The sequence below is a fragment of the Hippopotamus amphibius genome, chromosome 2, assembly GCF_030028045.1.
Source record: "Hippopotamus amphibius kiboko isolate mHipAmp2 chromosome 2, mHipAmp2.hap2, whole genome shotgun sequence".
Classification (NCBI taxonomy): domain Eukaryota; kingdom Metazoa; phylum Chordata; class Mammalia; order Artiodactyla; family Hippopotamidae; genus Hippopotamus; species Hippopotamus amphibius.
In genome coordinates this window covers 14,162,999-14,186,017 of record NC_080187.1, presented here as the reverse complement: position 1 = coordinate 14,186,017, position 23,019 = coordinate 14,162,999, and the positions used below count along the sequence as shown (strand labels likewise).

General features: G+C 50.7%; 1 protein-coding gene across 7 annotated transcripts in view; it reads right to left on the bottom strand.

Moving 5' to 3' along the window:
* Positions 1-23,019, bottom strand: part of GGTA1 (glycoprotein alpha-galactosyltransferase 1 (inactive)) — a 67,211-nt gene that overhangs the window by 32,388 nt on the left and 11,804 nt on the right. For 5 of the 7 annotated variants that reach the window (XM_057720245.1, XM_057720241.1, XM_057720243.1 and 2 more), the window contains exon 2: positions 507-624. The exons of the other annotated variants lie outside the window; for them this stretch is intronic. The gene's annotated coding sequence lies outside the window, so the exon portion shown is untranslated. The remainder of the gene's footprint in view (positions 1-506; positions 625-23,019) is intronic. 7 annotated transcript variants of the gene reach the window in all.

The window sequence follows — 23,019 nt, the reverse complement described above, 5'->3', positions numbered from 1 at the left end:
TCTCGGAGGGACATCTTATAGTGCCCTTTCTTGAATCCCCTTCAGGAAATCTGAAGCCTGGATTCAGCCAGCTTTTTCTTGTTGCCTGGCCCAGAAATCACTGTGCAAGAGTTTTTCCAAGAAAAGTAAGGAGAGGTAAATGAAGGACCAGCGCTGGCCTGAGAGGGTTCTGCATCCACCCACAATGCAGGCCCCGGGCCCCAGGACAGCCTCCTGCCCCTGCAGTGGCGCTTTAAGTCCTGCACAGAAAATCCCAGGCCACAGCCATGCCCTGTAAGCTCCTGCCAGGGGCAGCTAACTAAAGCCAGCATCCCGCCAGCACCAGCTTCTAGATCCGGCAGCGGGGAGAGAAGGACTTTGTCTTCTTCCAGAACTATCGAGGGGGCCAGCGAGAAGTTAGGGGGAGAGCACGGTTCCTCCCCCAGGTGCACCCATGCCACAGCTGCTCACAAAACCCCCAGGGACTCCGTCAAGGCAAAGGTAAATCATTTCAGCGTGTCACGTACCTCATCGTCTGCTTCTCTCCCCCCAGAGTAAAAGGCAAAAAACAACAAAGTTCTATTGAGCTCTGTTCTGCAGAAGGAGGCCGGGCTGAGAGGAAGGGAAGGTGCTGCGTTCCAGCTCCTGTCAAAAGAACAAACAGCTGTTTCAGGAAGAGGGGGGCAGACGATCCAGCAGCCAGGTCTTTGTTCCTTGCTGGCCCTGGGAAGTGGGCCGTTCATCAGGCCTGTTGACTCAGAGCTGCGTGCCAAGGCAGAGATGTTCCTCTCTGCGCCCAGGAATGGCCCAGCCTCCCTCACCAAGCAGCACTACAGGTCCAAACTAGGCCTGGTGTTGGAGGAGGGAAGGCCGCCACCCTTGGGAGAGATACAGGCCATCTGCGTCACCTGCTCCTGGTTGAAAATGAGAACCGTTCTGAACCCAAACAACTGCAAGTGACGACTGCCAGGAACAGCCGGTGGAGAATTAAAAAAGAAGAAAAAAAAAAAAAAATGGAGAGCGTGGCTGAAGCAGAGAGTCCTCAAGACTCCTGCTGAACGGCTATCTAAACGTTCCTCCACATCGAGACTCTCATCCACATCCTTTAGGCTTGGGAAGTTTTTTTGTTTGAGCACTATTTTTATAGAATGTTCTGAGATCACCCGCATTGCAAGCCCAGCTATAAGAACTTTAAAAGGTCACGGAGGCCCAACACTGCTCTTTGGCAGAATAATGCTTAACCCTTCCCGCACCCACCTCCTGCTCCCAAAATAGAACTTTCCAGCTGGAAGGGACCTCACAGTGGTGGACTTTCAAATGTTGAAACGGCGAAAGCTTTTTTTTTTTAAAAAAAAACACGAGGTCATTCTCAGAACCCCACTATGTGAAACAGAGGACACGGGGCTGTGGCTGATGCAGGGAAATGAAGCTTAAAGCCCCCCTAACCCATCCCTCCCAAGAACCCCCGGACACCTCCCTGGGAGTACAGACTGGAAACCACAGACTAAGGAAAGGGGACCGAAACCGGACAGAAAGGGGCCAAGGACTGCCCCACCCCCCAGCCTCCGAGGGATGCCTAATCCAGCCTCTTCCTCCTGTTCCCCAGAGGAAATCTCACGGCCCCCTCCTCTGGGGGCGTGCGCTAGTGGACCGCAATCTTTAGGGTCTGAAAGTCCTGCTTAACTATGGACTCATCCTTCCTGCTGGCATCTATCACAGCGGAACCAACCACTTCTTACGACCCAGTCATTCCACCCCAGGTCTATACCCCAAAGAAAGTGCACACAAGCTCACCCAGAGACACAGACTAGAACATTCACAGTGCACCAAAAACTGGAAACGACCCCACGGCCCACCGTCAGACAGATCAGGTGTGATCAAGCGTGGGAGTCCGTGTGGATCAGCCACTGACATCAGCAGGATGAACCTCACACACACAGCACGGAGCGAAAGAAGCCCTGGATAATTCTATCTATTGAAATTCAAAACTGGGCAAAACCAACCCATGGTGCTAGGAGTCAGAGCGGGGGTGGTAGAGACTGGGAAGGGGCCCTGGGGGAGTTCCTAGGGCGCTGGTCATGTTGATTCTTGAGCTGGGTAGTGGTTACACAGTGTCCATTTTGTGAAAATTCATCACGGATGTGCCTTTTCTCTGTGTATATTAAGAGCAAAAATGAATAGAAACCATCTTGCTGGAAACTGCCTTCTCTTGGGCATTCTGTCTTCCCCTGACTCTGGCTCTCTGGGCACAGGGTCACGGATAGACCTGCAGTTTCCTTCTCTTGGGTTTGACGTCCCAGTACCGAGTGCCATGCAGCATCTCACTGTGGACTCAGGGAAGATCTGTTGCATTAAATGGTCCAAGCATCTGGACTGTGGTCAGCGGAGAAGGGAGAGATGACAGTGTTTGGAGGTTAAGGTAGCTGGGCTAAGATAAGCTGGTCCTTTCGACAAGCAAGCACCGATCATATAGGTCTCCCACTTTACGGTTTACAAAGCAGCCTCTCTCCTTTATCTCAGTGGGTCCTCAGGCTCCCCCACCCAGTGGTCAGGGGAGGGAGGGAGGTCACCAGCTGGTGGGTCTGATGCTGCCCTTCCTCCCGAGCTGCCTCCGGGGGACACTACACCTCGGCGGAGTCAGAGGCTCCAGGTTGGTTAACCACAGCTCGACAGAGCGTGCAAACATGGAAGGCAGAAAATTCAACTTCCAGCAGATCCCACGTGACCGTCCTCCTTCCCTGACGCACAGACTCTCAAAACAAGGGAGCACATACTTGTGGTCACTTTTTAATTGAGAGGCAGGGAACTGGAGCAAGTGAGCCTCAGGCCACATCGCTCTGCTGATCAAAGGAGGCCAGAGGCTGTCCAGGTAAGAGCTCCGCGTGGTTCCCAACTAATCTCATCACTCGATGGTCACCAGGGCCCCTTCCAGCCCTGACAGTCCACGGCCTGTCAGACGACAGCCAGATTCAGTGCCTGTCCCTCTGCCACACACCAAACCAGAGGATCGCACAACCTCAGAGCTGTGGCCAACGTAGCGGCAGCCCAGGTGTGGGGACCCTGGCTTCCCGTCCCAGACCCCTTCCAGCCGGGAAACACGAAGGTCTAGATCCCCACCCTGCTTACCTCTGTGGGAGTGTGAGGATGAAGTGTTCTTGGCAAAAAAACTGCTACAGACACAAAGGTTGCTGACTCTTACTGTTTGTTTAATCCTAAATGCGTTGAGGGCAGTTTCAGAGGACGTTCTCTCTGATGCTTGTAAGTGATGGAGCAGTTTGGTTGGCTTCCTCTTCTGCGTGTTGGGGATAATCAGGGTGGGCGAGGAGCTTAGAGCCTGGTGGTCCTGAACGTGGACTCTGGGCCCAGGCTACCTGGGTTTGAGTTCCCGCTCTGCCCCATATGCTGTGCAATCCTGGGCAATTTATATAACTTCTCTGTGTCTCTATTTCCACAGCTGTAAAATGGGAATAGTAGCAGTGGGATGGTAGCAGGCACACGGTAAGGGTATAGATACACATATTACCCATTATTGCAAGAATTAAGGAGATACTTCTTAAAAAGTGCTGGAGGTTCTCAATTCCTGATAGTCTCCAGTGTTCAATGAACCCAAGGTTGTCGTTCCCTCGATTTTACGTCTCAAACAAAAATTTTGACCATGCATTCCTGCAGGTGAGGGAAAAGTGGGGAAGGAGAGGTTCCGACCCAATGTTTCCATTCCCGTTAAGTATTGCCACACACCTGTGAGTATCAGCGCTCAAATGACCTTAGCAGAAGCCCATGCAATAAATAACTGCAGTCAGGAGAGTCTGCACCTGTACATCTATTTCCTTGAGAAGGGCTGGAAAAATGAAATCATGGTGACTCTTTCCAAGCAACACATAGCAAACCGTCTTGAGATGTGCCTCTATGCCACCTGACTCCGGGAGAGACTCCCCCAAAGCCATGCTAGAGAGCGCCCTCTGCCTCTACAAGCGTCTATCCTGAGCCTCAGGGATCCCCCGCGCACCAGGAAGTCCCTCCCTGGGGCTAACCTCGGTTCTTCTTGCTGTAGGTCGGAGTCTTTCTAGAGAAGGAAGATGCTGGTTTTGTTGACAGCTTGGAAGGTGTGAGCAGCTCCCACCAAGGGGCAAGGTCTAGGTACGATGACAGGCTGGGCCTGAGCTCCCAACACGGGTGGGTGGAGGATTTCCCCAACCGAGGAGGCTCCCCTCTCCCTCCCCCCTCCCTTGGTTCCTCTCACCACTTCCTCAGGCTCATGACCCCAGAAGGAGGTGTAAAAGAGGCACCCGGTTGTTCTTACCACAATTGGGCGATGGGTGCCCTCGCCCACCCTAGAATTCTCAACCCTCCCTGAGTGGAGAGAATCTTGAAGCCAGGTAGGCCAGTGCCCTGCCTCAGAACAGAACTGCCTCCTGAACACGTGAGAAGCTCAGCGTCTCTCAAGGTCACAATCACGCCCTGTTAACAACCCATTTCTGTCTACAACGACCCATATAACTTTTACACAACCCGAGGAGGGTACGTAGGATTCCAGTCCCAAGTTATAAGGAAGGGAACTGAAGATAAAGTAAGACCCTTCCGGAGTTGTATGGTCTGAGTCATCCAGTCTGGACTGGAAGACAAGTGTGGGGTTCTGTGATTCTGTCGCACCTTAACCTCTTATACCCCTGATGGTGGTGAAGCCAGACCAAGCTGGGGATGCTCATGGATACAGAAGAAGGAAGGGGATGTGAACCAAATGCCACTGGAACCCAGACACTATGGCGGGGGGACTTCTGTCCTGGTCACTTCTGGGCTTTCCCAGTACCTGGAACAGTACCGGGCACCTATTAGATGCTCAATAGGTTCATTTGTTGAATGAACGCTGAGTGAAAGCCAGGAGCCAGGCGGGCAGCGGAAGTGTGTGAATTTGACCAGGTATAATGCAATAGGGAGTGATGGGGTCTGCGGTAAACTGGGGAACTTCTGCCTGAATCAGATTGAAATCAGATTTTTAAAAGAGAAAACAAAACAAAACAAAACACTGCGCCTAAACAGCACTTCTCTGATTAAGGAATGTGATATATTGGCCATAGATGACTCCTTTTTTAGGGGAAATCATTTTGTACCAGAAGCTAAAAGTACTATTTGAACCCCTGCTCCACCATCACCAGCCTGTGTGATACAGGCATGTCCAGTTCCCTTCTCCGTGCCTCTGTTTTCTCATCTGTGGAGTGCGGGGTCCCTCCCAGGTCCACTCTGCCCTACCTGAGCCTGAATCTAGGGGTACAGCTGTGAATTGGGCTCCTATAGAAATCTGACTGGGGGAAACTCAGAAGGCTTCATGGAGGAGGTGATGTGCCTGGACCTTTTCAGATGGGCTCCTCCTGCCTCCCAGGGACCTGGCATGTGAGTCTGCACAGGCCCTCACCCCTCTCTTCCTTCTCTCTGAAGACAGGCTAGAAAACTCACCTGCTGGGGGAGGTAAGGAGCCTCACCCTTCAGGATTGTAAATTCTCTTCTGCTCAGGCCTGGTCCCCTCAGGAGGTCCTGTGTGGTCATCGTATGAACCAACCAGCTTTGGCTTTCAGAGGCGGGGGCCACGATGCCACAGAACTTCCAGCCCACTCAGGAGCCCCACTGAACCCTCCAAAGCAAGGCCCCAAACACACCAGTGAAAGGAAAGAGGAAATGGGGCACAAATCTGGCCCCGAGACAGAGAAAGTCAGCCAAGCAAAGGGAGGGGAAACCAGCTTTTCTAGAGAGAGAACTCCGAGTCTGGCAGGGCCACAGAGAAACGTCTCCCACCTTGGCTCCCTGCAGGGCCGGGGTGAGGACTCCAGCGACGGCGAAGGAGGATGGACAGGCCTGCCCCCACCCGGCCCAGCCCCAGAAGCATTTCTTTTCAAAGAGCCTGTGGAAGGGGGCAGTTTGCAGTGAAGAAAATCTTTTAAAAACGGAAGTCAACACCAATAATACAACCAGATAAAAGAAAACCCAAGAAAGTGCTTTCTACATCCAATAACCTGGTTCCACAGGCCACATGGCCCCAGGCACATTCTTTTCCCATCTGGGCCTCACACCCCATGTGGGCCCTGACCAAGCTGAAGCGGAACTTTCCCAGGATCCCTGTGGCTCCTTGGCGGGGACCCACGTGGGCTCGGTGGCTGTGAAGAGCCTGTTCTCACTTGCTCTGCAAACCTGGCTGATGAATGTGTAGCCTTCAGAGCTCAAAGTCACCTCCTCCAAGATCTGCTTCCCGGCTGGAGCTGATTCTCTCTTCTGAATTCCTACTGCACTTGTGTGACCTGCTTGGAGCACAGGTTGCTGTACACATGTCCATCTCGCCCTCCACGTGCAAGCTCTCAAGGGCAGGAGGGAGCCCTGCTTTAACTCAAGGTCCCTGGTGGTCCTCACACAGGGTCCAGTACAGAGGAGGTCCTGAGGGTGGTGGATGGATGGACAGATGGGCGGTGTATTGGCTTGCTAGGGCTTCCGTAAGAAAGTACCACAAACTGAGTGGCTTAACACAACGGAAGTTTATTCTCTCACAGTTCTGGAGGCCAGAATTCCAAAGTCAAGGTGTCGGCAGAGCTGGTTCCTTCTGAAGGTCATGAGGGAGACTCCATCATGCCTCTCTCCTAGCTTCTGGTGGTTGCCAGCAACCCTTGGCGTTCCTTGTGGCAACAAAGCGCAATGCTGTCTACATTGTCACACAGTGTCCTCCGTGTGTGTCTGTGTCCAAGTTTCCCTCTTCTTATAAGGACACCAGTCACTGGATTGGAGCCCACCCAAATCCAGTATGACCTCATCTTAGCTTGAGTCATCCGCAAAGAATCTTTTTCCCAAAAAACTCATATTCACAGGCACTGGGGGTGAGGACTTGAACACATCTTTCTGGAACACCCAGTTCACCCACTAGAGACCGTTATCCAAATAGCTATTGGTTGGGCGTCTGTAAACACTCTCAGAACCACCCTGAATATGATTACAGAGTTGACAGCAAAAGGTTGGAGGCAGGCGGGGAGGTGGAGGTGGTCTTGAGAAACGGGAGAGTGGATGGAATCCTTACAGCATGTCTATCTGATCAGGATTATAGGAAGAAGAGAAATGCCTCTCTGGGACAGGCTCTGTCGGGTGCCCAGTAGAGATGCTGCAGGGCTGTCAGTACTCAGCTCTGGGCATCATAGAGATGTGTGTAGATAAGATCACCCCGGGAGGGGAAGGATGTGAAAGAAGAGGGGGGCTCCCGGGGCAGCTGGCATCAAGAACCCGTGGAAGCTTGGAGCTGGGTACCAGATTGCAGTGGGTCAAGGAGAGAACCCCAGGTGCGGAAGTGACGTTAGTGAGTGCGAGGCCCTCCTGCCAGCAGCTTGCCTTGGGAAGGGCTGGAGAGAGGGTCCAGTCAGGCCGTGGAAAAAAAGGGAAATACTCCTGCGAACTCTGCTGACGATGGGAAACCCCTGATGAGACAAAGCCAAAGGGAAGAGGGTTTGAAGATTGAGAGGAGGGAGAGGACGGGTGCTAAAGAGCATCTCTGGGGGGAGGATGGGGTGGGAGGGCGGCTGCCACCAAGACAGGCAGGAGGCGCTTCCCCTTGTGCAAAAATGACAGCATGGGTCGGCTGGTAATCTGGGGGTACAAAGCGGGAAGCTGACAAGCTCCAATCCAGAGCAGCTGAAGTGTGGGGGGGGAGGGGGGGCAGAGGGCAGAGAAGTGCAGAATCTTATCACCACCAGCCTTGAACCTGAGGAATCTGCATTTCCTCTTGAAGGTACTGGGGAATCCTTGAATGCCATTAGGCAAAGAGAGTTACATGATTCGCTTTTCAGAAGAATTCTTTGCCTGCAGGGTGAGGGTGGGTGGGAAAAGTTACACCTTCAGCCAGGGAGCCCAGCTAGGAGGCTGCTGGCCAATGTCCAGGGGAAAGAGTGGAGAGCTAATGCCATGGGGTGAGCTGGAAGATGAGAAAGAAGTGACATCCTGAGACCTTGGGTTCCATGACCTAAATTCTCTTTCAAAACTTGCTTCGATGTCACCTTCTTGGAGAGACTGTCCCAGATTTAAAATTACTTTCCTTTAGGAGTTTCCTAATTCTTCCTTTAAACTGCTTTCTTCCCCGACCAGAATGTCAACTCTATGGGCAGATACTTTTGTATGTTTTGTACTGACGTAGAGATGTCTATTATAGCACCTGGCGCTCAGTACCTCTTCGCAGGCTAAAACGCATGCCTGGTACGGTGCTTGGCACCTACGTGTTCCACAAATGTTAACCATGGCAATAACAACAGCGAGAATAACAGTGAGCGATGGGATGAAGGGAGCGAGACGGAGATGAGTCTAGTTCAGCGCGACGCAGAGTGTGGATCGACCCACCAGCAGCAGCGGCAGCACCACCTGGGAGCTTGTTAGAAATGCAGAGCATCAGGCCCTCGCAGCCCTCACGAATCAGGGTGCCCAGGGTGTGGCCTAGGACTCTGTCTGCAAGAGGTCTGCAGGTGATCCAGAAACTGAGCCCGTTCGCAGATTTCTGGTTGAAGTAGGACAGTGGATGGTTGACTGAAAAATGGAGTGGAGGGGATGGGAGATGGGGGGGTTGGTCAGTTGTGTGCTAGAAGTGTTGCGTTTGAGGAACCCGCAGAAGCCAGCTCAGTAATGGTATAGATAGGGAGCCTGGGCAGAGCCTGACTTGGGAGCTGCCAGCGTGCAGGCAAGAGCGGGCAGGTCCGCCGTGCACTGAGAGGGGGAGCCTCGAGAGCAGAGCGGAGCGTCCTTTGTGGGCACCACCCTGAAACCCGAGGGGCAGAGCTGAGAGGCAGGAGGAGAGCCAGGTGCAAAAGTTGCAGAGGATGCTGGGAGAAGCCCCATCTGAATTCTCAACTCCACCCGCCGGGACACTCCTCGGGCCGCCTCTGGCTCCACTTGCCCCCGGAAGAGGGAAGGCTGCAGAGGGAGGGCCATGCTCCCCAGGCGGGGGTGCTGCTCTCGGAATCCCAGGGAGTGGAACTGCCAGGCAAGCAAAGAGGTGGTGACAGACAGAGACAGACGGAGGTCCTGCTCCCCGCAGTGCCTCCAACTCTGAGCAACTCCTTGTGTGTGCCTCGCTGTTTCCCACGCCCCCTCCCCAATCAGATGAAAAGGTGGGGCCGGTGTCTGACTCTGCCTCGCATGCCAGCTCTGGGGGCTCACGGCACCCCTTGTGCCCAGCCACAGAGGAGCAGCTGATGCATCAGAGCATGTGATGAGGCCCCAGAGACCAGAGTCTGAGGCGAGATCACAGCCTTTGGGTGGGGGGAGGGCTCTCTGGGGAGGGAACCAGGAGCCCAAGCCAATAGGTGTGCCGTGTGCCGAATCCAAAACTCTACCTGGTTCCCATCAGAACAGCTGAGCAGTCAAGTTCTAAAGAAGCCTCCTTCCCCCTCAGCCAACACGGGAGGCCCTGGGACCCGCAAGGGGCCGTTTCATGTGGGAAGAAGTGAACGTTTTCAGGGGCCTCTGCCTGTTTCCTGTTCTCCCTCCTAAAAGCAGATCCCCCCTCTCAAGGGGCCAGTTCCGAGTCCTAGCCCTGCCCCCATGTGCTCCCCTGGCTGGCCGACAGCACAGTCTTCCGGAAGAGTGACATAAACAAGTCACTCTCATCCAAACGAGTTCAAGTCCCTCAGGCTTTTACGCCAGTGGTAATGTATCAGCTCTCCTCTCCCGGTGTCCTGCCAGCCCAGCCTCCCTCCCAGAGGTGGTCATACCATTTACAGCACCCATACCAGACAGCCTCGGCCTGAAGCCTTCTAGCGACAGGGAACTCACCACCTACCCAAGTAGTCTGCTTCATCTCTGGACTATTCTGATTGTGAAACACATCTCTTCAAGTGTGAAGCTGCGATCTGCTCCCGAGAATGTTATTATTGATAATAAGGGCTGCCTTTCATTTGCAAACACCATCTCGTTTAATCCTTTCTACAACCAGTAATGAGCCCGCCATTTCCCAAACGGAATCCGAGGCTCAGGCGTTAAATAACGCAGACAAGGTCGCAGAACGAATAAGTTCCATCTGTCCGTGTAGCTTTGCCTTTCCCACCCACCCCAGCAGCTCCACAGAGACAGGACCCCTGACTCCTTCCTCTCCAAGGTAAACATCGTCTTCCCTGGCACACTTCAGGAAAGCCATGCCCGCAGGCGTTTATACCATCAGTAAACACTTGGAGGGCATTTACTCAGCCCTGGGACTGTTGGGACTGGGATGGGCGCAGAATGAATCACATCCATTCTCCGCACTTGTCAAGCCCAGGTCTGCTGGGAGGGACACAGGTGCCCACAAATGCCAAGTGCTCTCTGCAGACCTCAGCTACTGCCATGGTGTTAACCAGGCTGGGGTTGGCACAGAGCCAGGGCTGCACAGGCGTCCCCCGGCAGAAGTCACTACTCCTCTCTACCCCAAGTCCTGTTCTTCTGTTTTGTTTTACCATCCTATTTTTTGCCATCTGGGCCTTGCCTTTTCACAGCAACCCCTCCTGGTGTAGGTAGTTTCCCAGAGCCTGTAAAATCAAGGTGCTTTTCCTAGGACAGCTCTTATTTATACTTGTGGTGGATCAGTTTTCGGGTCAATGTTTTAGTGCCCCCTTTCACTCTCAAAGGTGTGCAGGTTTGGGGGAAAAAAACGGTTCAATAAAAAAGGAGGGTTCAGTGAAGTCCCCTCGGACCCCCTAGGATGCAGGGCTTGTGTTTACTGTCAAACAGTCCTTAGGATCCCCCCTCCAGCAGCCAGACTCTTTCCTGCAGCTGCTTGTACTATAAGAGGTGCTACAAGCCGAGGGCCTCGTGTGCATTTCTGCCCCCACCCCCACGCCCACCCTGTCCCCATAGCGCCTGCGGCTGGGATCATCTCAGCTCACCCTGCTTCCCCTGTGCAGGCTGGGAGGTATTAAGTGTCTAAGAATGCACCGAAAAATCCGGAGGTTGTTTTGTCTTGGGCATTTTTTTTCCCCCTCCACTAGATTTTTTTTTTCTTATAAGTTGATTTGAGCATAAAAGGCCTTCCAAGAAGTAATCTCTAATGATGAGGCTGCAGGAACTCTAGTGGGGAAGCTAAAAAACAACAACAGCTACAAAACCAAAAAAGCCTCTTAACGGAGCCCACAATGGAGATGACTTTTTCTCTGCCTGTTAGGGAGTGAGCCAGGCCGGAGTTCAAATTCCACCCCTCCCCCAACTTTCTTTCTGTGTGGCCCTGGAAAAGTCACTTGACATTCTGAGCCTCGGTTTACTCATCTGTAAAATAGGGATAATAATTCCTTCCTCCTTGAGTTGTTGAAAGGATGAACAATGACATCTGTAAAGTTCCTGGTACGTCGTAGGTAGTTAGGAAAAGGCAACTTGTATTATTATCACTGGTTCCTGAGACAAGCACTGTCCCCACCTCATTGTAGTGGCAGGAGGCTGTATAGCATAGAGGTTAGAGCTTGCACTTGAGTGAGCCCAGCCTGGGTGTTAATTAAATGTGTGGCCTTAGGTAAGTCACTTGACCTTCTGGGACTTGGTTTCTCTCCTCTATAAAATGAGAATAACAATGTCTCTCGTAGACCATCCTAAATGAGATAGGGCACATCAAGTGCTTGGCATAAGGCCTGATGTTGGAATAAGTGCCCAATAGATGGTAGCTACTCCATTCCCTAATGATGATTGTTCCAGAACTCTCCACCTCACAGGCTCTGGCACCACCCGCTCTGTGTCCCCAAAGAGGGACACGTCTTTGTGTCCTAAAAACAACCAGCCCTTCCTTTGCACAGGGCATTTCTGACTCCTCCCGCTCGCTGGAGCCTCTGACACAGCCTGTGAGGCAGGATGGGTCCCCACGTACAGAAGAGGAGTCTGGTGACCTCCCCGAGGTGGGAAGCTGGATTTGGGCAGAGCCAAGAATTTCTTCAACTTCCTCCTGTCCCAAAGGAAGTCTGCAAATCACTGATTCAGAGTTGAAGGGAAGGGTATGTTTGTTTGTTCATTCATTCATTCCTTAAATAAATATTTAATACCAACATTGGTACCTAACAAGTGCGAGGTCTACAAGGATTAGCCAATATGCCTCTCTCCCATGGAGTTCAGTCTAGTCGGAAGTGGAGGCCAGGATCAACTCTCACGCCATCACATACATCCTGCAACTGAGGTGAGTGTCCTGTGACAGCAGTGAGTCATCCCCTTACTCTGGGCTCCATGGACTTCTGGAGGACTCAGAGAGCAATCTCATCTGCCTCCTCACCCATGTGGCTACCACCCAGGGTCACTCTCCTTTCAAGCCTGGCCTCAGTCTTCTGAGCTGCTTCATTTCATAGATAAAAAAAAAACTGAGGCACCAAGGCAGGGAAATAACTTACCTAGGGCCACTCAGCAATGAAGTGAGGAGGCTGGGGCTGGTACCCAGGTGTCTGGCATCTCTCCAGGATGAGATGCCTGTTAGCCACACACGGAAAATCAAGGGCTCAGGGAAGGGGCTGAGGGCTGCAGTCAACGGTCTTCTTCCAGAGTTTCCTTATTTTTGCCCAAGGAAACCCCAAAAGCCTCTGCCAAGGGTGGCCACATCTCTGTCCTTCCCTCCCCCTTCTACACTCACTGCTCTTGAATGATTTTGGATGCCACGATAGGACATAGAAATGCCACTGGGAAAAGGGGAGCATTGTGTGTGGACTGGAGACAAGTGAGGCGTCCAGTTCAGAAAGAATATCCCTCTCACGAACATCAAATAGCTCAGAAATGGAGCAAAAACACCCAAATATGTGCCACACTTACAAAACATCATATGGGTCTGTGATGGCGAATGTAGTTTGCAAACCCCAGTTTAACACTGTCGCCTCTGCCTTCCCTGCGAACCCCAGTTCAACACTGTTGTCTCTGCCTTTTCTGTGCGTTTAGCACCTGGAACTCCCAGCAGGTATCCACCTGCCCTCTTCAAGGCTGCTCCCTTCTTCACTGAGCTTGTGCTTTTTATTCCCCCAGAGAGGCTGGCAGCTGCAGGTGCCTTTCTGTTCCTCTGCTTAGCACTTGGGGCTGAGAAAGTGCCTTTGGGGTTTTTCCTCTCTGGGTGTGGTTTCCTGGCACTCACAAAGGAGAGCCTACAGCCTGCTCGGTCTGTGCCACAGCCTGGTTATCTCAGCTTGCAGAGCTGATTTAGCATGCTAGACAAAGAAAGGAGGAGCCCACCTGGGCTGTTTTACTACATATTTCCTGCTCTCCACCTTCATGGTAAGCTTTCATTTCCTGGTCCCCTTGTGGTTGAGTAGGGCCATGTGACTAGCCTGACCGATAGGATGTGAACTGGCCCAAACATTTAATTGCCAGTGGAAGACCCTCAGGACTCTCTCTTTGCCATGAACTACATTCAAGGAGGTAACTGCTCCATCAGCCTGGTTCCTTGAATGAAGAGCACAGACCCCAGCTGACCCAAGATGCTCATATTAACTAGAGTAAGAAATAAACCTTTAGGGAATCCCCTAGTGGTCCAGTGGTTAGGACTCCATGCTATCACTGCTGAGGGCCTGGGTTCAATCCCTGGTTGGGGAACTAAGATTCCACAAGCTGGGAGATGTGGCCAAAAAAAACCCCAAAGCAAAAAACAAACAAACAAAAAACCACCTTTATGAGTTTGGCCCCTTAAATTCAGGGGTTGTTTGTTACTGCAGCATACCATACTCCATCCTGACTGATACACTGCCCATCTCACACAGAGTAGGATATTCTCTAGATATTAGTTTGTCCTCTTCCCTATAAAAATCTTTACACTCCTCCTCATTGAGAGCCTTGAATGAACAAAGGAAAATGAACTGGAAGCAAGAACATTTCTCCAGTGTCCTGTAGAAACTTTTTCCTTCTTAGCTGTCAAAGATGGGTGAAGATTCAGCTAAATTTGAAAGGAGTGAGAAGGAAGCTCAGAGTGTTGCCTTCGATGGCTTCCCCTTCCTATGGAATAGGAAGCTAGGTCTCTCATAACAACATGACAGGCTTGCAGCATGAGAACCACCCAGGTTAGGAGCAGATGCCTTGGGCACTAGAAGAGGACATTGACCAGGGATGAGGACACAGCATGCTAAGCAGCTCTGCAACCCTGCTGGGGCTGTAATGGAGCCAACCACGCCAGCTCAGGGACAATGGTGGGGATGGCAACTCACTGGATTCCTCCCCAGTTAGGGACTGACTGGCCGGGATGGAGGGGCGGGCGAGGTTGTAAAGACCAGGAAGGGGATGTGGTTCAAGGCAATGAAGGATGCACGATTTAACTGGCTGATCATGGGAGGGAAGGAGATGGCGCTCACAGGATCCCTGTAGATTCTACTGGTATTCCCATTTTCCAGGAAGGGAAACCGAGGCTCAGAAAGGTGATATCTCTTGCTCAAGCTAAGGATCAGAACCATAACTAATCCGAGTCTGGGTGACACAAAAACTTAGCTACCACCAGGTGCTCTTTCAGCCGGAAGACACTTCACTCCCTCTGAGCTCCCCTTGGCCCCGTACCAGGGTTCTTTTCTGCACCTTTACTTCTACCTTTAATTACTTACATATAATCATATACATCCCAGTCCAGATTGTGAGCTCTTGAGCAACAGGAATCTGTACCTTATATAACAACAACAACAACAACAACAACAACAACAACAGCAACAATAGCAAAGCAGGGGCTTTCTAGGTGGCGCAGTGGTTAAGAATCCGCCTGCCAATGCAGGGGACATGGGTTCGATCCCTGCTCCAGGAAGATCCCACATGCCGCAGAGCAACTAAGCCCATGCACCACAACTATTGAGCCTGCGCTTTAGAGCCCTTGAGCCACAACTATTGAGCCCATGTGCTGCAACTACGGAAGCCCACGTGCCTAGAGCCCGTGCTCCGCAACAAGAGAAGCCACGGCAATGAAGAGCCCATGCACTACAACGAAGAGTAGCCCCTCACTCACCATAACTAAAGAAAGCCCGCGCACAGCAAAAAAGACCCAACGCAGCCAATAAAATAAATAAATAAATAAATTTATGAAAAAATAAAATAGCAAAGCAGGACCAGCAGCAAATGCTACTGTTTCTTGAATGCTGGGCTGGGTTCTAAGCACTTTACACTCATTATTCAATTCTCACTAAGCTCCCTGAGAGGTAGGTACTGGTGGAATCACCCCCATTTTACAGATTAGGAAGCATCTCAGTTTGGTTGAGCTGAAATTCAACCCCTAATATTAATATTGGGGTGGCCATAAAGTTCACTCAGCTTTTCCATAAGATGTTACTGAAAAACCCAAACGAACTTTTTGGCCAACCCAGTATTTTAATAACTATAGTTCAATTTGAGTCATTCCCTCTATAATCCTATTCATTTTCTTTTTCACATTTAACACTTTCCCAGAAGCAGTCTTTAGTTTCCCCCAGATGCCAAAGGCATCCATAAAGGAGCGCAATAAAGGTTAAGAACTCCTGCAGAGCCAGATGCTAGGATTCCAGAGGCTGGGTTCTGTCCCCCATTATCCCACAGAACCCAGAGTTCTTGCCTGGGATGGGGTAAGGGGCCCTATACCATCTTCATCCAACAGTGGGGAGTGAATACAAGCTACGTTATCCCATCCACACAGCATAAATACAGAAATATCGTAACTACTTTGATTTCAGCAGTGTGAGCTGCTGTACAACATTCATCATAATAAACAAGGCACCCATTTCCCCAGTTTAAAAAAAAAACTATTTTTAGCATCCAGTGTGCTAATTAGAAAAGCATCAGTTGTTGATCACAAATTAGGATAACAGTAGGGCTTGTAGCAGCCACCTCTGGGTAGGATGCTGGCCCCACCTCCAGACGGTCCCTATTAGCCTTGCTTTCTCAGCTTCTCAGCACTGGCTCGGTCCAAGTAGCACTCACCTAATATCCCACACGGTATACACCGAAGTTTTACACTTTATAAAACGTTATGAAACTAGAATCTACTTTAAATTCTAGGCATCCAAACATGTACACTGCATCATAAGCAAGGCAGAGCTCTCAGGATTTCAGAAAACCTGGTATTACAGGAGTCAGGGATAAGGTAGTGGGGCCAATGCTCTCTGCCCAGAGTAGACAGCTGGCTGCCCTCCTGGCCAGCTGGCCAGTGCCAAGGGCTGAGCCTCAGGACACCCAGGTGGCAGTCTGGCACTGCTCTGGGGGGCTGTGTGAGCTTCCATAGATTGCAGGCTCTATCTGGGCCTCGGTTTTCTTATCCTCCAAACATGGGGCTGTACTAGACCCAAGTCCAGCCAATAAAGAATCACAAAGCAGTCACTCCATGCCTGGTACTGTGGGGAATGCAGAGATTATACAGACTCCTTCGCTAAGGAGCTTACTGTCTAGTCAGGGAGCCAGGCCTGGAAGCAATGAACTATTATGCGAGACAGAAAGAAATGTGTGAGTGGGTGAGTGAGGAGGGAGGCCCCTGTTGTGTTCTGGGGCCACAGAGGAAGGACTAAGCCATGGTGCACAGGCTGTGCAGCCAGGCTTCAAAGAGGGAAGGGCTACGTTTGAACCAGGCCTCAGAGGGTGAGTAGAAGTCCGGTGGGTGGGGAAGGGCATTCGGTTCGAAGAGCCAGCATCTGCAAACGCAGAGGCTGGAAGGGGAAGACCCCCAGCAGAGCCCAGTGAGGACCGTGGCGCTGAGGTTCCAGTCCTGGTCTCTCCGCACATCTATGCTTTGGAGTCTGGAAGTTCCCTAAGTGATGCTGACATGCGTGCAGTAGGTGTTATGGGTTGAGAAAAAATATGAATGAATAAAAAAATGAACTTGACCTCAGGTAAGTCCCTCCCTCTCTCAAGATGTCCACCCTTTGTTAAAATAAAGGTGCTGGATCAGCCTGGAGGTTTCCAAACTGTGTTCCAGAAAAACCCCAGAATCTCCCCAAAGTCCCTAAGAGACACAGAGGGCAGGACTCTGAGCCCCATCCACCCTCCTGTACATCATCTCTCCTTTTATCTCTTTGCTGTTTTGTTTGTAGTAAAGGTTCCTTGGCCCCAAAGAACTTTTAAAACCACTGAATTGGATGATCCCCAAGAATCCCCAAGGAGAAAGTAAAGAATTTCTTGACGGCAGCAACTTCCCTTCCGTGAGTATTTCTAGAACAAGTATGAACAGAACATAAGGCTGTTTACTGGAAGCACATTATTTATTTTATCATCATATTTCAAACTCTTTTGCTGTGACCCAGAAATCAATGAATGGAGAGAAAGGAAACGTGGTATGACAACGCAATGGAATATTATGCAATCTTTAAAAACCGTTGTTGAGGAGTAGCTGATAAAATGGAAAATTAAGTGAGAAAAGCAGAAACAAAATTGCACAGAGACTATGATTTACCCTATGGATCTTATACATCAGAATTACTGGACAAACAGGGCAGTTCCTCAAAAAATCAAACACAGAGTTACCATATGATTCAGCAATCCTCCTTCTGGTCATATACGCAAAAGAACTGAAAGCAGGGACTCAAAGAGATACCTGTATCCGGATGTTCAAGCAGCAGTATTCACAAGAGCCAAAAAGGTGGAGACAACTCAAATGTCTATCTATGAGTGAATGGATAAACAAATGTGGTCTAGACACACAATGGAATGTTATTTGGCCTTAAAAAGGAATGAAATTCCGACACGTGCTTCAACACGGACAAACCTTGAAAACATTTATGCTCGGTGAAATAAGCCAGACACAAAAGGACAAACATTGTATAATTTTACTTAGATGAGGTACCTCGTCGAATTCATAGAGACAGAAAGTAGAGCAGCGGTTACCAGGGGCTGTGAGGACTGGGAAATGCGTACAGAGCTTCTGTTGGAGATGATGGAAGAGTGCTGGAGATGGACACTGGTGATGGTTGTCCAACATGTAAATGTACTTAGTGCTACTGAATTGTACATTCAAAACATGTTAAGATGGTTTATGTTGTATTTTACCAAAAAAACAAAACAAAACAAAACCTAGCTTCACCTAGCGGTAATAGCTGTGAATTCTGTGTGATGAGATTGTGGCAGAGTGATCACTTTATTCTTTCCACTTCTCTGCATGTTTCAAATGTTTTACAATGAGAATACATTACTTTTAAAACCACACAAAAAGTGGGGGCTTCCCTGGCGGTCCAGTGGTCAAGACTCCACGCTTCCACTGCAGGGGGCGCGGGTTCAATCCCTGGCAGAACCCTGGCCTGGGAACTAAGATCCTGCATGCCAATCAGTGTGCCCCGCCCCCAAAAAAGAACAGACAAAGAGCTATTTAATTAAATAAATCTAGTGGTTCTCTGATACTTTCCCAAAATGCATTGCTGTCTTTTATGTAAATGTAAGTGACACTTTCTGTACTTAATTAATAAAAGGTGCCAAGTTCAAGGATGCCATCTAAAGGACACACCAAGCTGCTCAAAGTAAATGACAGGCAGAGTAGTCCTCCTTTCTAAGACTGGTTGTTCTTGTCTATATTTAAATAAATTTCAAATAAAAACACACCCGAAGCAAATCCTCTAACAAGCCTCCCAAGAAGCCATCTGGCTTGGAAAAGCTCAAACGCCAACTGAAGAGAGAAAGAAAAATGGGGAACAGCCAGTGTTTTTTCAGGACATTAACTTACTGCAGCTGGGAAAGTGACTTTTGTCAGTGAATTTCTATCCCTTCTGCTTCTGGAAAACGTTCTTGTGTAGAATGAATTTGGAATCCAGGAGCTGCTCACCATTTGCATTCACTGCAAATCCACTTCCCGCTGCCACACCCCACCCCAGATGAATGTTGAACAAAGATTTAAAGCCTGTTGGTTTGAAGGGCAGCCAATATGTCTGCCAGCCAGGGTGCCCTCTGCGGTAGGCCGCCTGGGTCCACCTTCCTGGCACCTGGGCCCTCTGCTCAGGGCTGGCTCAAGGGCAGCCTCCAAGATAAGCTGGCTGGGCCTACACCCGGAGTTTGTGACCTTAGGCCAAGTCCTTTAGAGACTCAGTGTCCTTCTCTAGCCAGGGGGCAGAAGGGCACCCACCTTGCAGGGCTGCTGCGAGGGTTAAACAGTGCTGCTTGGGTGAAGTGTCTACTGAGATGCTGGATGTGTAATACGTGCTCCCAAGCTTCCTCCTTTCATTTCCTGGTTCACTGTCCAAGAATCATGTGTGTCTTGGTGGGGCGTTTGTACTACGTGTGGTCAATGCTGACTGGCGGACTATAGGATTACAGTCAAACGGTGGGGGCGGACAGAGAGGCTCCTTCAGACCTGGGGCCCAGGGCCGGCCCTGGAGCAGGCATGGGCTGGGTGCCGGCAGTCCCCGTGCCCTGGCTCCGCCTCCCGCGTGGACCCGCCAGCACGCAGCCCTTCCCGGGAAGTCTGTGCGGGACCCACAGCGCAGCAGGCGGGGGTTCCATTTTACAGGCAGAGAAACAAGGGCTCAAAGAGGCTGACTCTCTTAGTCAAGGTCCCACAGTTCAGAAACAGCCAGACGACAGTTTTCTAAAACTCCCTCCGCCAGAAGGCAGAGGGCGGGTGGGTCCCAGTAATTTCAGCTTTGCCACTGACTCGTTTTTTTATTTAGTTGTTTATCTTCTGCCTCTTTCTTTTAAAAAAGTTTTAAAGAACTTGGGGGTGCGGAGAGAGAAAGGTTCTTGGGGGAACAAAGCTAGATAGGTCTCCAATCTCTGGGCTTTGGGTTTTGTTTTTTTTAAGCTCTTTATTGGCGTATAATTGCTTTACACCTTGTGCCAGTTTCTGCTGTACAACAAAGTGAATCAGCTGTACTTATACATATATCACCATATCCCCTCCCTCCTGCGAGTCCTTCCCAGCCTCCTTGTCTCACCCCTCTAAGTCACCAATCATGGAGTTGATCTCTGTGTGTTATGCAGCAGCTTGCCACTAGCCATCTATTTTACATTTGGTAGCGTATATATGTCAATGCTACTCTCCTACTTCGTCCCAGCTGGGCTTCAGTTTTTTCATTTATAAAATGAGGTGCTTCCTGCCTCGGGACCTTTGCACGTGCTCTTCCCCCTGTCTGGGACATCCTTCCCCACTGCCCTCACATCCATTTACCCCCTCCCTCCGTGTCCTTTAGGTCTCTCTCAGCTACGATGTCACTTCCCTTAGGAAGAGTCTTATTTTCCCTGTAGCTTCCTGTTCTTTTCCTTGACAGCAGTGACTGCTCTTTGGACAAATATGCGTGATTATTTGATGACCATCCACCTCCCCACCAGATGGAAAGTTCCTTGTTAACCAGTATCAGACTGAGAGGTGGCATTCAAAGCTATTTGTTGTATGTTGATTCCAAAAATGAGTTCTCCTCAGGGCTCTGCCAGTGGCTAGCTCTAGGATCTTAAGAAAGTGCTCTAAAACAAAGGGATATATGTATTATATATATATAACTGAGTCACTTTGCTGTACAGCGGAAACTAACACAACATTGTAAATCAACTATAATCCAATAAAAATTAATTTAAAAAAGTATCCTGGGTTGGCCAAAAAGTCCGTGCACGTTTTTCTGCAGGATGTTATGGAAAAACCTGAATGAACATTTTGGCTAACCCAACATTTTCTTAAGTGGACCACATTTTCAATAATAAGGTAATTATTAAATATATGATGAAACATTTATACAATAAAGCATCACACAGTTAAAAAAAAAAAAAAAAAAGAAAGTATTCTCCCGTCCCCACCCACTTCCACCCCAGCCTCAGCTTCTCACCTACACAAGCTGGGGAGGTGAACGAGGACACTGATTGCATCTCTGCCAGCTCACACATTCTAATGATTGCATTGTCTCAAAAAGAAAACAAACAAACCCAGACCAAACCAAATACCAAAAACCAGGGTGATTCCAGCACCCTCTATGACTTAGGCCAGGTTCTTATATGTGGGGTGCCCTCAATGTGCGTATCTACAAAATGAAGCATTTAGGCAAAATCTTCCAGCTCTTTCCACCTCCAACTATTGTAATTCCCGAAAGGAAGGCCCTGCACTCCCCTTGCCCCCTACCTCAATCCAGGCTCACAAACAGGAAATGTGACGTCCAGCATGTTTCTCTACAGCATGGGGGGCTGGCAGGGGAGCAGAGTTTCTGAGCTTTTCCGGCTAAAACCAGGGCTCCATGCCCAAGACCTTTCTCAAGCAGTGTCAGTGGAGGGCGCTGCTGGGATCTGCCTGGGCCGCCCACAACATCCCCGCCCAGGTGTATTCACAGGCCCCCCGCCCCCTGCACCCCCGCAGCACAGAACCAGCAGATAAGTGGTCTTGGTGATGTTACCTTGTAATTGTTACTCTGATGCTAGACCCAAGGTGGTAAAACCCCAGGACAGAGCCAAAGGTGGCGTGTAGGATTCCTGGGCTCCAGTGCAGGCCCCCTGTGACCTTAGGGAAGCCCTCACCCCTCTCTGGGCCTGGGTGTCCCCATCCATTGAGTGCGAGGGCTGGGCTGGGGGCTACACCGGCTCCTCGCTCGCTCTACCGTCTTCTTTCTGGAGGCAGTGTGCGGCCCTGGTGAAGGGCCCCATCATCTCGCCTGTATCTGAGCCCCAGATCTCTCCCCTACCATGTGGCCCTGGGAAACGGCTAAATCTTTCTGTGCTTCGTTTCCTCATTTATAAAAAGGGTTTCTGGGTGATGAAAAGGCAGGACTCCTGTAAAGCTTCTAGAACAGCGTCTGGAGTGAGTAAGTGCCCAGTAAGTGTGAGTTGTTCCTATTTGATGATATCTCTGGTTTCTGAATCGTTCCCCCTCCGAGTCTGCCATCTGCAGAAGGGCACGCAGAACCCAGACAGCCCTACTGGAACCGCAGTCCACGTCCAAGCCCCATCCCTCAGGGAAAGCAAATGTGAATGTCAGCGTGTGAGCCAAGCACAGGAGGAGAAGGGAACGATGCGGGGAAAGGCAGAAAAACCTATGCCGCTGCCCTGAAGCTGACGGACGCGGGGCTCGGCTGCTCCCTGGGGTTGTGGGCACCAGAGAAAGCCTCCAGCTGCACCCAGAGGCAGTAGTGGAAGGAGGGTCCCGGCCCATCTCTAGCCTGCCCCGGAGGGGGACGACCTGACGGAGGAGGACAATGAGATGCAGAAGAAGATGCGACTGGGTTTATCTGTTCCTGCTTTTCCCAGAACCTCCCAGGGAAGAGGAGGCTCGATTCAGTCATCTCAGCCCCGAGGGAAACAGGGAACAGAGAAGGGAGGAGGATGACTCCACAGGACAGCGCTGGTAGCCTGTCCCCAGGGGATATGGAGGTATGGGCCTCACCACCTCCCTCCACTCTTCAGGGACCCAGGGAGGGTCCGGAACCCTGCCCAGCCTGTGTTCTCACCTGCAAAGGGAAGGGACTCAAACACCTGTTTCCACCAGCCACTGTGAGTCTCAAAGTGTGGCTACAGACACATGCTGTTTATTTCTCCGTGAGGAGGCACAGAAACTGAGAGTACTTCATGTTTACCGTATTTTACTAAAAGACCAAAGGACCAGTCCACAGGAGACTAGAAATAAAGGAAGAAAGAAAGGACTGGTCTTTTACCCCATTGTCCTAAGATGTAAAGCGTGATGCAAGAGACAGGTAGGGTCCCTGTTCTGCCTCCTGCGGCTGCCCCACTTGGCTCCAGTGGGCTCTGTGTTCCAGGTGGAGTTCTGGGCCCCCATCTTGCTGGAACGACTCACACAGGCAGACTTCCCTCCTTCACCCTAGAGCATCTCACCCAGCAGCAAGTGCAACAGGCCTCAGGATATCTGCTGCCCCTGAACAGGAAGGGCCTGGGCTCTCTCTCTCTGCACAGCCCAGGAGGCTGGGCTGGGGCAGCTCAAGGAAAGCCATGTTGCACTCAGTGTTAAAAGCTACCCTCGGAGGAAAAGAATAAAACCAACGGTCCTAAGAACCAGTGCACTGGCTTTTACCCTTGAGGAGGCTCAGTTGAGAATCCCTGTTCGGCTGCACTGTGGGGAAGGGATGCCTTTATCAGGCACAGAGACTTTTCATAGCTGAAGGGAACCCTAGGGGGTCTCTGCGCAAACTCTTTTCTTTTACAGATGAAGAGGCTCAAGGAAAGAGGCATCCTTTGGCGATTAACATATACACACTACTATATGTA